This window comes from Pinus tabuliformis, chromosome 4_2 (genome assembly GCF_031772625.1).
Source record: "Pinus tabuliformis cultivar Carrire ecotype Pingquan chromosome 4_2, CPIR1, whole genome shotgun sequence".
Lineage (NCBI taxonomy): Eukaryota > Viridiplantae > Streptophyta > Pinopsida > Pinales > Pinaceae > Pinus > Pinus tabuliformis.
Genome location: NC_142304.1, coordinates 931,561,135 through 931,574,815, shown reverse-complemented (window position 1 = coordinate 931,574,815; position 13,681 = coordinate 931,561,135).

Genomic DNA, 13,681 nt, shown 5'->3' with positions numbered 1-13,681 from the left:
AGGGTTGAATTAGGACAATTTATCAAAGTTATGGTTGTTGGTCCAAATAGGTGCATTCAATGTGGAGTTGAGGAAGAATTATGGGGATTTGTTTAGATTCTTTTTTAGATACAAGAGGTCTCGGGGTTGAGCAATTTCTTGTTTTTTTTCAAAACTGGATTAAGGTGATGTGTGATTGGAAAAAAATTCCATGCTTCATAAGATGGGAAGTTTGGAGGTGTCCTACTATATTTGAAGGTCACTCACTGTCTATTGGGCATGAATTGCAAGATATGGCGGAGATTGATAAAGAAAAGAGTAATCCAGTTCCAATAATAACCTATCCTTTATTATTGGAGAGTCATACTATAGTTGGAATTTTTAATTGTACAACTGAGGAAGGGGGGTTTAGATGAGATGTTGGTGCTGTTATAAAATGTCCAACATTGGGAATTCACACCTTAAATTGAATAGTGGGCAAGGGACCAATACTTGGGGTGAGCTTTTGGCTTTATGGTGTATTTTGTTCTTTGCTCATTTCAAGCAGATCTCTAGTTCAAAGTGGGTGGGAGACTTGAAAGTTATAGTGGATTGGTTTTCTTTTAAGAATAATATGAAACTGATCTCTTTACAACTATGGATGGACCCTATTCATCACTTAAGTGAAAAGTTTGAAGAGCTTTGATTTGCTTTCCAAACAAGTGTTGGATTTACAAGAAGGCAAATTATAGTTTGCAAAAGGGGAGGATGATTCCATTGAGCACTTTTAATGTGAAGTTGGTGTTATGATATGATAAATTCCCTCTCATGAATAGTGAAGAAGATTTTGTTTTTGTAAGGGCTTGGTAATTTTTTGTTTTTTTGGAAATTTAGAAATTAAGAATGATCATTTGGTGATAGGATGGTATTGAGATCTTATGTTCAACTTTATAATATTATCTTTATATTATCTAATATAAGAACTTTTTTTCTCTAGTTTGAAAAAAATACAAATTTATTCTATATTTTAATTTATATTTTCATAAACAACTATTAAATATGGAGATTAATACTGTTTTTTTTTTTTCATATTCACAATATTTAAAAAATTTCATAATGTGTTACAATCTATGGAAGTTCCATCTATCGTGGTGAACAATTCTGATAAGTCTATCTCCCCATAAGTATTTTTAACTTTATTTACTTGAAATTATTCTTGCGTTGAACTTGGATAAAGCTGAATTAAAATGTATATACACTAAAAATAATTTGTGAAATCCAAAAGAATCAACGATTCTGTCCATAGTGGATTCCGAGAATATTTCAGAACAATTTTTCAAAACGGATAATTAATTTAAAATCAGTGAAGCTTGACACCATTTCTAACGTTCCAAAATGATCACAAGACTCCAATAAAAATACCATATTACCGTAATAGGATACAATATAACATATCGAGCAACCGAATAAAGTTGCAATATACCAACATGGGGCAGGTTACGTTAATGTTGCAAGTTCGTATATGCTTCATCTTAATTCAAAATCGACAGCTAAGGCTTTATGGAAGCCGGAACGGTCGAACAAATATTTAAAAAAAATAAAAAGAATGTGCCGCTCGTTACGTTGGATCCATTGAAACGTTGCCACAAATTATTAGTAGATGCCTAGTCTTCCTTGGGAATGCAAAGTGTTACGACTTAATTTTAATTGATATTGAATCAATTTTAAATCGTGGTTTATCACTGTAACGTGGCGATCTGAAATGTATTTTAAATTTTTGTAACGACTGTGCATTTCTTTCACACTGTCGTTTACCAATGGTCGCCGAGGGAGCGGTGTATTGACACAGAGGGTGTCCTCTCGTCTGCCCAGGGCGGTACGTTATGCATTAAATTTTGTTGTCATTTTACTTTACAGTTCCATTTCGTTTTTGATGCCTCCAGTTTTGGACATTAGCACCACTTGCTAAGCCATCGGCACTTTCCGTGTTTCCCTCTTTGTTGGTTTAACTGTATGTTTTGGATTTCAGATTTTATATTTTGTTTGTCAACCTCTATGTTTTCGATTTCAGATATTATATTTTGTTTGTTAACCTCTATGTCTTGGATTTCACATGAATGATCAACTGGTGGCCAAGAACGAATTAGATTTATGTTATTGCTTGTGTGCTTTTTGTGTATCCCATTTTGTTTTTTAACTTCTGTTTTTGGATTTTAGGAGAATGATCAACGTGTTTTGTAATGTTTACGTTTTGGATTTGAGGTGAATGATGAACTTGTGGCCAGGAAAGGAAAAATAAGGCATCTTGGAACCAAAAATTGACGGAGGAAATTGGGAATCACATATGAAGTTGTTGCCATTGACTTTTATCCTCAACTGTTGCGGCAAGGTAATTGATGGAGGCTATTGTTTCTTAGTTCTACAATGTTGGCTGGGATGATATGCAATATTTTTCGTTATTTGAGTTTAAAGTAGTTATGTAGTGTTGTGGGATATAGATATTAAATGCCTTCCACTCGTAAAAATGCAATTCTACTACTTCAATGCATTCATTACAACATGGATGGGATTTATTGGTGGATGCCTATTACTAACCGAGCATTTCCTTCCTTACAAAGCTATTGTCCACCTATCCTGATAATCTCAGAAGTCAGTAAACTATAGACTTATGCAGAACACTTTCAAATAATTTGTGAAAGTCAGATTATGAATACCTATTTATTCAAAGCGTTGCTTGAAATTCAATGTGATGAATTCTAGAATTTGATGTTGAAAATACATAATTTCATATTGAAATTGACTTCTTTCATTACTATTTATATTTAGACTGAGTCAGATTTCGAGTGAGTTAATAGAATTGTTCCAAAATTTTGCTTCGGTTTAATAAGTTGGAGTGTTGACACTTAAAAACATAATTTCATATTGAAATTAATTTCTTTCATTACTATGTATATCTATAATGAGTCATATTTCTAGTAAGTTAACAGAATTGTTCCAAAATGATCTGTTACATGTGTTTAATAAGTTGGTTTTATAGATTAAAAAAAAAAACATACATATTTTATTAAATTAACAAAATTATTTGAAAAATGGAGTTACAAGTCACATTTTAAATAAGTTAATGGATTATTTGAAAATTTGCTAGAAAATCTACCCAAAAATGAAAAGGCCAAATTAAACCACTGTTGCCATTCTTACTCCTTTGTGTTGGTGTGCTCTTATTGTATGTATTCCCTCCATTTTTTAATGAGGTGCTTGAGCATTGATGATCTTGCCCAATATGTCTTCTAAACACGAGTTTCTGTATGTTAACACACCAGCGATAGTGGAGTTCATCTTATTGTTAAATTATGTGAGTAATGTAATTAAAACATATTGAAATCACATGGTTGACTCTCACATAACATAATTTAATATTAAAATTGAATTATTTGGCTATACCGTATTTATAATTATTGACTTTCCCACTGATTTATTATATTAGTTTCTAAATGACATTTTCCATTGATTAAATGAGTTGGTTTCAAAATAATTATGAAATACAATAACTTATCATAATAAATAAATAGGTAGAATTAATTATTAATGGAGGAATATAAATTAAATGTTTGAAATTGGTTAACTTAAATCTATTTAATTAAAATTCATACAATAAGTTTGTTTAAGGAAAAAATGTGTTTGAAAGAAAACATTGATGACAAAAGAAAAAAGATTTAAGAAACAATTTATTAAAGGAGGATAGAAATGTTAAAGTTATATTTAGATGGATATCAGATTGTTTATGATTCAAATTAAGTAATTTAAATTTATTGAGTAGATTTAACTTACATTAATTTAACTTAATTTCATTGAATATATTTAATTGATATTAATATACTTTTATAGATTTTAATGCATTCAATAGATTGGAATAGATTTATTGTATTCCATACATTCAATAGATTTTAATCAATGCACTCGATAGATTTTAAATGAAGTGATTAGATTGAAATGCATTTCAATAGATTTCAATGAATTTAATAGTTTGAATGAATGCAATAAAATAAATGGATTGCAACAAATTTCAATGGATTGGAATAGATGGCAAAAGATTGAAAGCATTAAATAGATTATAACAAATGGCTTCAGATTTTAAATGCATTCAATAGATTTCAATGCATCAATAGATTGGGTAGATTGAATTGCTTATGTTGAATGGATAAATTGAATGCATTCTGTAGATTGCAATCTATTCAATACATTCAAAACCTACTCGGTGCATTGAAAATCTATTCAATGCACTCAATTTATTGAAATGTATTCAAAAGGGATTGGTTAATTATATATATATAAATAAAAAATAAAACTAAAAGGAAAAAACACAAGGGAGAAATAAGTTTGGAAAGAAAAGGCTTATAACAAAAGGAAAAATATGTAAGAAATATTTTCTCAAAAAATATAGAAATGTAAAGGATTCTTATACATGGATATAAGATTGTTCATGACTCAAATTAATTAACTTAAATTTATTTAACTCAAATTCATTCAATAGATTTAACTTAAATTCATTGAATAGATTTCATTGATGTTAATAAATTCAATATATTTTAATGTATTCAATAGACATTAGATTTAATGGATTAAATAGATATTATATTATACAACATTCAATAGAATTTAGATTTTAATAGATTTAATTGATTTTAATGATTTTAATATATTTAGATTGAATTCATTGCAATAGAATGAATGCATTCAATATATTCCATGCATTATATAGATTGCAATTGCAATAGATTTGAATGCATTGGAATAGATTGAAATTGGTTGAATGCATTACACAGATTTCAATCAATGTATTCAATAGATTTTAAATGCATTCAATAGATTTTGGATGCATTAACACATTGCATAGATTTTTTTGTGTAAGCTTGGCAATAGTTTCTTTTTCTATTAATCATATATAGGCAGGTAACCAAAAATATGTCTAGTGGCCTCAACCTGCACCAGAGAAACCATGTGTGAGCCACAAATCAACATCATATATCGTCCAAAATTTAAACAATTTGATAATATCCATCCATGCTAAATAATCTATTATATCTATTATATGTTTAACAGTTCTGCTATCAAAGTAAATACTATCGGACCATATCATTGTAGTATCAACAAAAATTGCATTACTTCTTATCTTATCTTCATTCAGTCATGTGATGATTCAATGGGAGTCAGGTCCTTCGCTCTCGACCCACACATTTCATTATGCAACACACTTTGAATTTGTTTCTCCATTTGGCCTAAGCAGACATTCCAATAATACTCCTGCACCTTTACACCTTGAATCTCCCTTTGAATATCCTTTAAGCTTAGGCCCTCATGTTTTGTTTGCATTGGTTCCTCCAGGTTCCTATTTTCTATTGTGGGCCTTACGAGTAGGTTCTTGATAACATAGTAAAGCTAGATTATCTGTTTGAATAGAGTTTGCTTGCTTCAGATGTATGGAGGGTAAATGAGGAAGGGATCTAGATCCTCCATTAGAAGCGGATTTTCCATTGCCTTCGCATCCATCTCTGCCTCCCATGTTTAAACTATGGCCTTAACTTGTGTTGGAGTTCCGGCATGGTATGCATGCATGAGGTTCTAGATATTTTCCTCTCAAGTTTTCTTGCCCCTCTTCCACTTGGTCTTGTTGGTCAAAGCCACTGGCATTTTGTTTTGTTGTTTGTCTCTTTCTAGGCATGATGACTACCTCTTCTTTCCGGCCCCGCTTCAACCTTCACCATTTTGCTTTCAATCATAGTTCCTTCCAGCCATGACCACTCCCAACTTCTTTTTCTTGTCCCGGAGCAGGAGCACGAGAGTGAGAAGGGTAGGAAAATGAAATAGACATGTAAGAGTAGTGTAATTGGAAACATTAAAACCAAACCATATGTCAATGTTGTCATCTAGCCATTCCATGTGAAACTTCATTATAGAGTCTTAGTTCCAGGTTTAAGGGCTGTAACCCAAATTCCCCCCAATCCCTTCACTTCTTGCCTTCATCCTTACTGTGCCCAGTTTTAAGTGCATTTATTCTATGTGGCTCTCGGCTCTCCCCTTGGTGCAACGAGGGAACTCACTTCCTGGTTCTGGGCCTACGCCAACCAGTTTGATGAACTTGAATGTTTTGGAGTGCACACAAAAAAGGATGGAAGTGGTTGACCAACTTCTAACTGAATTGACAGGCCCTTCGAGGTTTGGAGACCCTAGATCTTCATTCATGACCCTATCAACATTGAAACTACCATATAACCCAACTTTGATTGAATTGGCTGAGAGATTGATAAAGGACATACCGAGGATAGACAACATTCCCTCCCTCCGCTCTTTCATTCTACCCTCTACTCTGCCACGTCCCAAGTTCCACAAAATTAACCACCCAAGTGTGTAATTTACTGCCACACGAGGGTTCGAGTCCCCCAATTTCCCGTTAATGCCCCATTGCTCCAAATATTTACCAAGAAGCTAAAAAACGGCAAGCATTCCAACTTTATGATGCCCTGACACCCCATTCCTAGCCCACTAGGCTGAAAAATCAGCCGAGAAGTAGACAAAACTAGACCGGACAAACATGCAAGTGGTTTGGATCCCAGACCCCTATTTCTTTCCTCTCTAGCTCAAAGAATTGCTAGGTGACCGTAGGGCCTCAGGGGAGCCTCACCCCTTCTTAGTCCCAGACGCTAGGTATTAACTCACAACCCAAGTGCCAAGAGCCACCCCTAACCCTCCATGTATCTCCTTTTTCCCCAACATGTTACCATATAATACAGAAAGTAAAATACCAAACATCAACGACAGAGAATTGAACCAAATTCCATCATAAACATGTGAAACCACCATAACTCGTTGCGAGACCAGCCTCTGTTCTTGCAACATTGACTCCATATCAAGACAAAGGTAGGAATGAATTACATACTAGTTTCCCTTCGAAGCGTTGGTAACGACAATCCCTCCTCCTGCATGAAAGTTCCTTCCCCCAGCTTCCAGTCTCATCTCCTGCAGTTGAATTGCACATCAAACCTTGCATGCATGCTCTAGCATCCCTCACCACCTTAGCCTTACCATTTTCTTTCCCAAGGCAGTTGACACATGTTGCCTTCCTCTCGTGGTTCTTCCTACCATGTGCGTGTGGGGTCCTTCGGTGGGCTACTCACCAACCGTAGCCATTTTCCCCTCATACATGTCTTCGATCTACCAACATATATATTTTAATAGGTTATATTACATTTGAATGCATTGCAATGGATTGAATTTATTGCAATAGATTAGAATATATTTCAATTAATTAATAAATTTACTTAATAATTAATAATTAATTAATTAATAATAATTAATTACTCAATAATAAATAATAATTAATAAATAACTTTAATTAAATAATATTAAGTTTAATTAATAATTAATAATATTAATATTAATAATAATTATTATTGATTAATTAATTAATATTATTATTATAAATTAATGTTTTTAATAATTATTAAATAATTAAGTAATTAATTATTATTATTGAATAATAGTAATAATAATAGTTGTAGTAGTAGTAGTAGTAGTAGTAGTAGTTATGGTTAGCGAGGGTCAACCATGCTCCAATGTCGCATTGTGACAACGATTGTTCCAATATGATAATCAACCATGGTGAACCATGTCTATTTAGGGTTTATATACCTTAGGTTTATAATATTAATCACTTCGGTTTATAATCCCTTGGAGTTTTAGTTTTAATCCCTTGGGTTTATTATTTCCTTGGGTTGATAATATCAATCCCTTCGGTTTATTAATTTAAGGGTTCATATTCATAGGGTTTGATATTATTCTTAGGGTTTATAATATTAATACTTGGGTTTAATATAAATCCTTTGGATTTATAATCATGGTTAGCCATGGTCAACAATGGTCAACCATTGTCAACCATCACCCACCATCATCAACAATGATAAATCATTGTGAATAATGGTAAACATTTGCCAATCGTGATCAACCATGGTCAATCATGGTCAACCATGGTCTGATGTCACATTGTGACAATTATTGTCTCAATATGAAAATCAGCCATAGTTAGCCATGGTACAACATCTCATTGTATCAGAGATTGTGTCAATATGAAAATCAACCTTAGTGAACCATGGTTAACCATTTTTATTTCAGGGCTTATAATATTTGTTTTACATTTTTTTCTTGTAAGCTTGGTGGTACCTTTTTATTAATTTTTAGGAATAAAGAAGGTTACATCCATATGTTTCAGATTAGGTGGCCTCAACCTAGCTAGATGGAAACGAGGTCTATTGGCCACCTAACAACAACATAAGTCATCCATAAGAAAAAACTAATAAGTCTGTCCAGCCATTCTATATAAAGCTAAGAGTCTTTGTACTTCCTATTCTCTAAATAACTATAAACATAACTCATAATTGGTCTAAAACTATGGGACTGCAACATTCAAAATGTAAAAACATAGGTGCATTGTCACTACTTATCATCAGTTCAATCCACTAGAGTAGGGTCCTTCACAGTGAAACTTGGCAGCTCCTTATGGGGTATGCAAGGGATGTGTTGCTCAAATTGGCTCAACCGACCACTCTGTTCTTACAGTCAGAACTGATTTTTTTGCAATTCTTTGGTATAATCTATTTTCCCCTGGGAGGTTACATGCAGGTCGGGAGGAAATTGTTCTAGAGCTTTCGTCAGAATGACGTTCATCATTCAGAAAAGATGTATTGTCTGCTTGTATTGGTTTAATCATCCATGAGTATCACCTAGATGTAGGACCACTACCTACCGCTCATCCATGTCCAAATCAAATTATTCGATGGTCTAACGGATTTCATCTTCCCATTTTGAAACCAACTGCCTAACCGGGTTGGAGTTGCTATCATGGTAAGCTTGGGTTGCTTCTCCAATTATACGTGAGGTCAACTTGTGCCCTTAATCCACCATAGTCACCCCACTAGAAGAGTTGTGTTTGATTCCCGACGATGAGGCTACCTTTCTCTACTTTCCCATCCTCAGTGTCCACTGCCATTTTTTTTAACCTTTTCTCAAGCCATTCTGATCCCTTTCCCTATAAAATATTGTTCTTTTCCCACTTCCATATTTCCACTAGAAGAGGCTTGTAGTTTGGGTGATCGACACTACGATAGGTTGTGCCCACACTACAAACCTACATCAAATTGAAACAAAACCATTCGAGTAAGGAAACCACTCCACTTATTGCAACGAATTGGATGCCAACACAGGATTATAGTGTGACTGTTTTCAATTGCCATCCTCTTCCCATTGCAGAGCCAGAGAGAGCTAGTCATGCCAACCATTTCCAGGGCCTTGATATTATAGCAACACTCTCCACCGGTAATTAACTTCATCCAGCAAACATAGCAACAATAATTGAAAGGGGATTCAACCGAACCATGAAACTGAACCCATAGCCCATCATATCCCTTCCTGCATAACCCCAAATAGAATGCCTAGTCTATGAGAATCGAAACCCCATACACGATGATCGACTTCAATTTCTTAGCATCATGCCATACCCATCACCAAAACGAGAGTTAGTTTCTATCTAAATAGAGGTTCCCAACCAACAATATTTGAGTGCACAGGACTGGACTGACCCATAAACTGGCCAACAGGGCTTCTCCAACTTCACCCCTCTAACACCAGAGGGTGTTTCTGGAGCTCCCTAAACCTGTGGCTCTCTTTATGTCGAGGTAGGTTCGTTCCACCACAAATTATCTGCAGATCCAACCTCCTTTCACCTCTTCTAGACCCCCATGAGGGGAATTTCCACATTCACAGCTCTCTACCCCCCCACCCTTGTATGCACCCATGTGAGACAAACATATCCCAAAATCTACTGACACTGGGACGAGTAGAACAATGGACACAAACCCGACCTGGAACCCAGCGAGGCCATGCCTTTGGAACGTCTAGTTTACATCACCCGATAACCGAGACATAATCAATTACTCAACCGAGGTTGAATATACTGCTCCATTCTAACAAAAGTTACATGATTTAGGCCGATAACATACCAGGAATTCCTAACAATAATCTTCATTTGCCCAGAATTCCCCTTGCACATGTCCAGTTCCACAAGAGCATGAGCGCCCAAGCTACCTTCCTCAACAAGTCAAACACAATGATTCCCCCCTCCATATTTCCTTAATACTCTTCCACCATTAGGTATTAAACAACACATGCTTTCCACCACTGGTCTAAGTGCTAGTTGCGTGTGAATGGTGGTCGTGATAGTCTTTAAGATTCACATTATTCTCTACGGCCGGACAAGCCCACTAAGGTTGGCTCACACCCAGATCGAGGAATATTTATTTTACATTTTATATACCTTGGTCTTATAATATTATTCCCTTGTGTTTAATATTATTCCATTGTCCAATGTCACGTTGTGGCAAATATTGTCTCATTATGAAGATAAACCATGGTCAAAAGTCACACTGTGACAAAGAATGTATCAATATTAAAATAAACCATGGTTAACCATGTTTATTTTACAATTTATATACACTTTGTTTATAATATTAATCCTTGGGTTTAATATTATTCATAGTGTTCATAATATTAATGCTTGGTTTACTATAAATCTCTTTGGTTTATAATCATGGTCAACCATGTTCCAATGTCACATTGGGAGAAAGATTGTTTCAATGTGAAAGTAAACCATAGTCAATGTTTGTCAACCATCATCAACCATGATTACAATAGTCAACGTTTGTCAACCATCATCAACCATGATTACCATAGTCAACGCTTGTCAACCATCATCAACCACGGTCAATCATGGTCAACCATGATCCAATGTCACATTTTGATAAAGATTGTCTTAATATGAAAATCAACCATGGTCCAATGTCACATTGTGACAAAGATTGTCTCAATATGAAAATCAACTATGCTAAACCATGGTCAACAATGTTTATTTTAGGGTTTATATACCTTGGGTTTATAATAATAACCCCTTGGGTTTAATATCATTCACTTTTTTTTTTTAATACCTTAGAGTTTTAGTATTAACCCCTTGGGTTTATAATATCAATCGCTTCAGTTTATTAATGTAAGGGTTCATATTCCTAGGGTATAATATTATTCATAGATTCTATAATATTAATCCTTGGGTTTAATATAAATCCCTTGGGTCTATAATAATGGACAACCATAGTAAAACATGGTCCAATGTCACATTGTGACAACATAGACTCAATATGGAAATCAACTATGATCAACCATTGTCAACCATCATCAACCATCGTCAGTTATAGTCGTCCATGGCTAATTATCGTCAAACATGGTCAACCATGGTCCAATGTCACATTGTGACAAAGATTGTCTCAATATGAAAATCAATGATGGTCCAACTTCACACTGTGACAAATATTGTCTCGATATGAAAATAAATCATCCTCAAGTATAGTCAACCATGGTCCAACATCACAATTTGAGAAGGATTGTATCAATGTGAAAATCAACCATGGTCAACCATACCTGTTTTAGGGTTTATAATATTTATCTTAGGATTTAAATACCTTGGGTTTATAAGATTGATCCCTTAGGTTTAATATTATTCCCTTGGGTTTAGAATCCCTTGTGGTTTTAGTATTGTTCCCTTGGTTTTATTATTTCGATGGGTTTATAATATCAATCCCTTGCATTTATTAATCTAAGGGTTCAACTATGGTCGAACATGGTCTAAGGTCGTATCCTTACAAAGGTTGTACTAATCTGAAAATCAAACATGGTCAATCATGGTCAACCATTGTACAATGTTGCATTGTGATAAAGATTGTATCAATCCCTTGGGTTTATAATATCAATCACCTGGCTTTATTAATCTAAGGGTTCATCCATGGTCGAGCATGGTTCAACATTGCATTGTGACAAATAATATATCAATATGAAAATGAACCATGGTCAACCATGATTATTTAAGGGTTTATAATATTTTTCTCAGGGTTTATATAACTTTGATTTATATTATTCCCATGGGTTTAATATTATTCCCTTGGGTTTCTAGTTTTAATCTCTCATCTTTATTATTCTCCTATGTTTATAATATTGATCATGGTGAAACATGGCACAATGTTGCATTGCATAAATTATTATGCCAATCCATTGGGTTTATTAATATAAGCGTTCATATCCCTAAGGTTTATTATTATTCCCTTAGGTTTATAATCACTTGGGTTTTTAGTATTAATCCCTAGTGTTATTTTTCCTTTGGATTTATAATATCAATCATGGTTAACCATGGCCAATCATGGTACACCATGTTTTATAAATTCAATCATTGTTTATCATGGTCCAACGTCACATTGTGACGAAGATTGTCTCAATATGGAAACCAATCATTGTTTCAACCATGGTCCAATGTCGCATTATGACAAAGAATGTCTCAATATGATAAAAATGTTCTACTATGGTCTACCATGGGCTACCATGGTCAATCATTGTCAACGTTGGTCAACCATGTTTTATAAAATCAAACATGTTCATCCACGGTCAATCATGGTGAACCATGTTCGAACATCGCATTGTGACAAAGATTTCTTGATATGAAAATAAACAATGATTAAGTATTGTAAACCATGGTCCAATGTTATATTGTGACACAGTCTCAATATCAAAATTAACCAAATTGTCAACATTGTTTGTTTTAGTGTTTATAATATTTATCTTAGGGTTTATAATATTAGTCCCTTGGAAGTAATATTATTCACTTGGGTTCATAATCCCTTGAGCTTTTAGTGTTAATCCCTTGGGTTTATTATTCTCTAACATTTATAATATCAATCGTGCTCGATTGAACACACTGGTGGGAAAAAAACAATGGAGGAGCTCCGGTGCCATCGACTTGCATACAACACAAACCCTAGTTAACAGTAAGCTCCCAACCATTGCACTCGACCTGACTCCCACCACAGCTTCGGTCCCTGCCTGCACTTGTCTATCTCTGCGGTCAGCATGGATGGAATGGACCTCAATGCTATTAATTACTCACTGGATCCATTAGCCGATCAGGTCATTTTCCATAACCCTGCCCAGAAGTCAGTTGTTGCCTCCTCCGTTCCATCCCGTTCGCATCCTGGGCCAGTTGTCTCTTTGCCTAGGCCATCTGGTAGCTCTCCCCACCTCGGATACCCGTCTATTGACTTTTCTACACTGGACTACCCTCCTCTCTCACCCTTGACCCTCAACCTTATCACCTCCTACTCCATCCCACTATTTGACCCAACTCCACCTACTCACCTCTGTTATTTGCACATCCCTAACCCTAACCCTCCCCAAGGGCCACCTGCTAAAAACCACTCCTAGCTAGATGCTCACAATCCTAAATGAGGGTACGTTCCATTCATATCCAGAAAACCCTTCAGCTATTTTGTAACGGCCGTGGTTGGGGTACAAGCTAAAGACACTTCGGCAACACCACTCAGTCAAGTCAACAATTTGCATTCGCACCCTACTGCGCCATGCACTAGTAAGAAAAAATGAAAGTGCATCAGAGTCTCTAGGAAAGACTACACCATCAAGTTCGGAGAAGGGCTTGCAATGGGGGATATTCCAGATAATGCCAACAAGGTTCTGGTAGGCAGGGTCTTTGGACAGAAATACACAGCTGAGCGACTAGGGCTCCAGGTAAAGGAGATTTGGGGGAAGACCTTCCAGTAGCTGCCTATGGTACAAACCCTAGCTC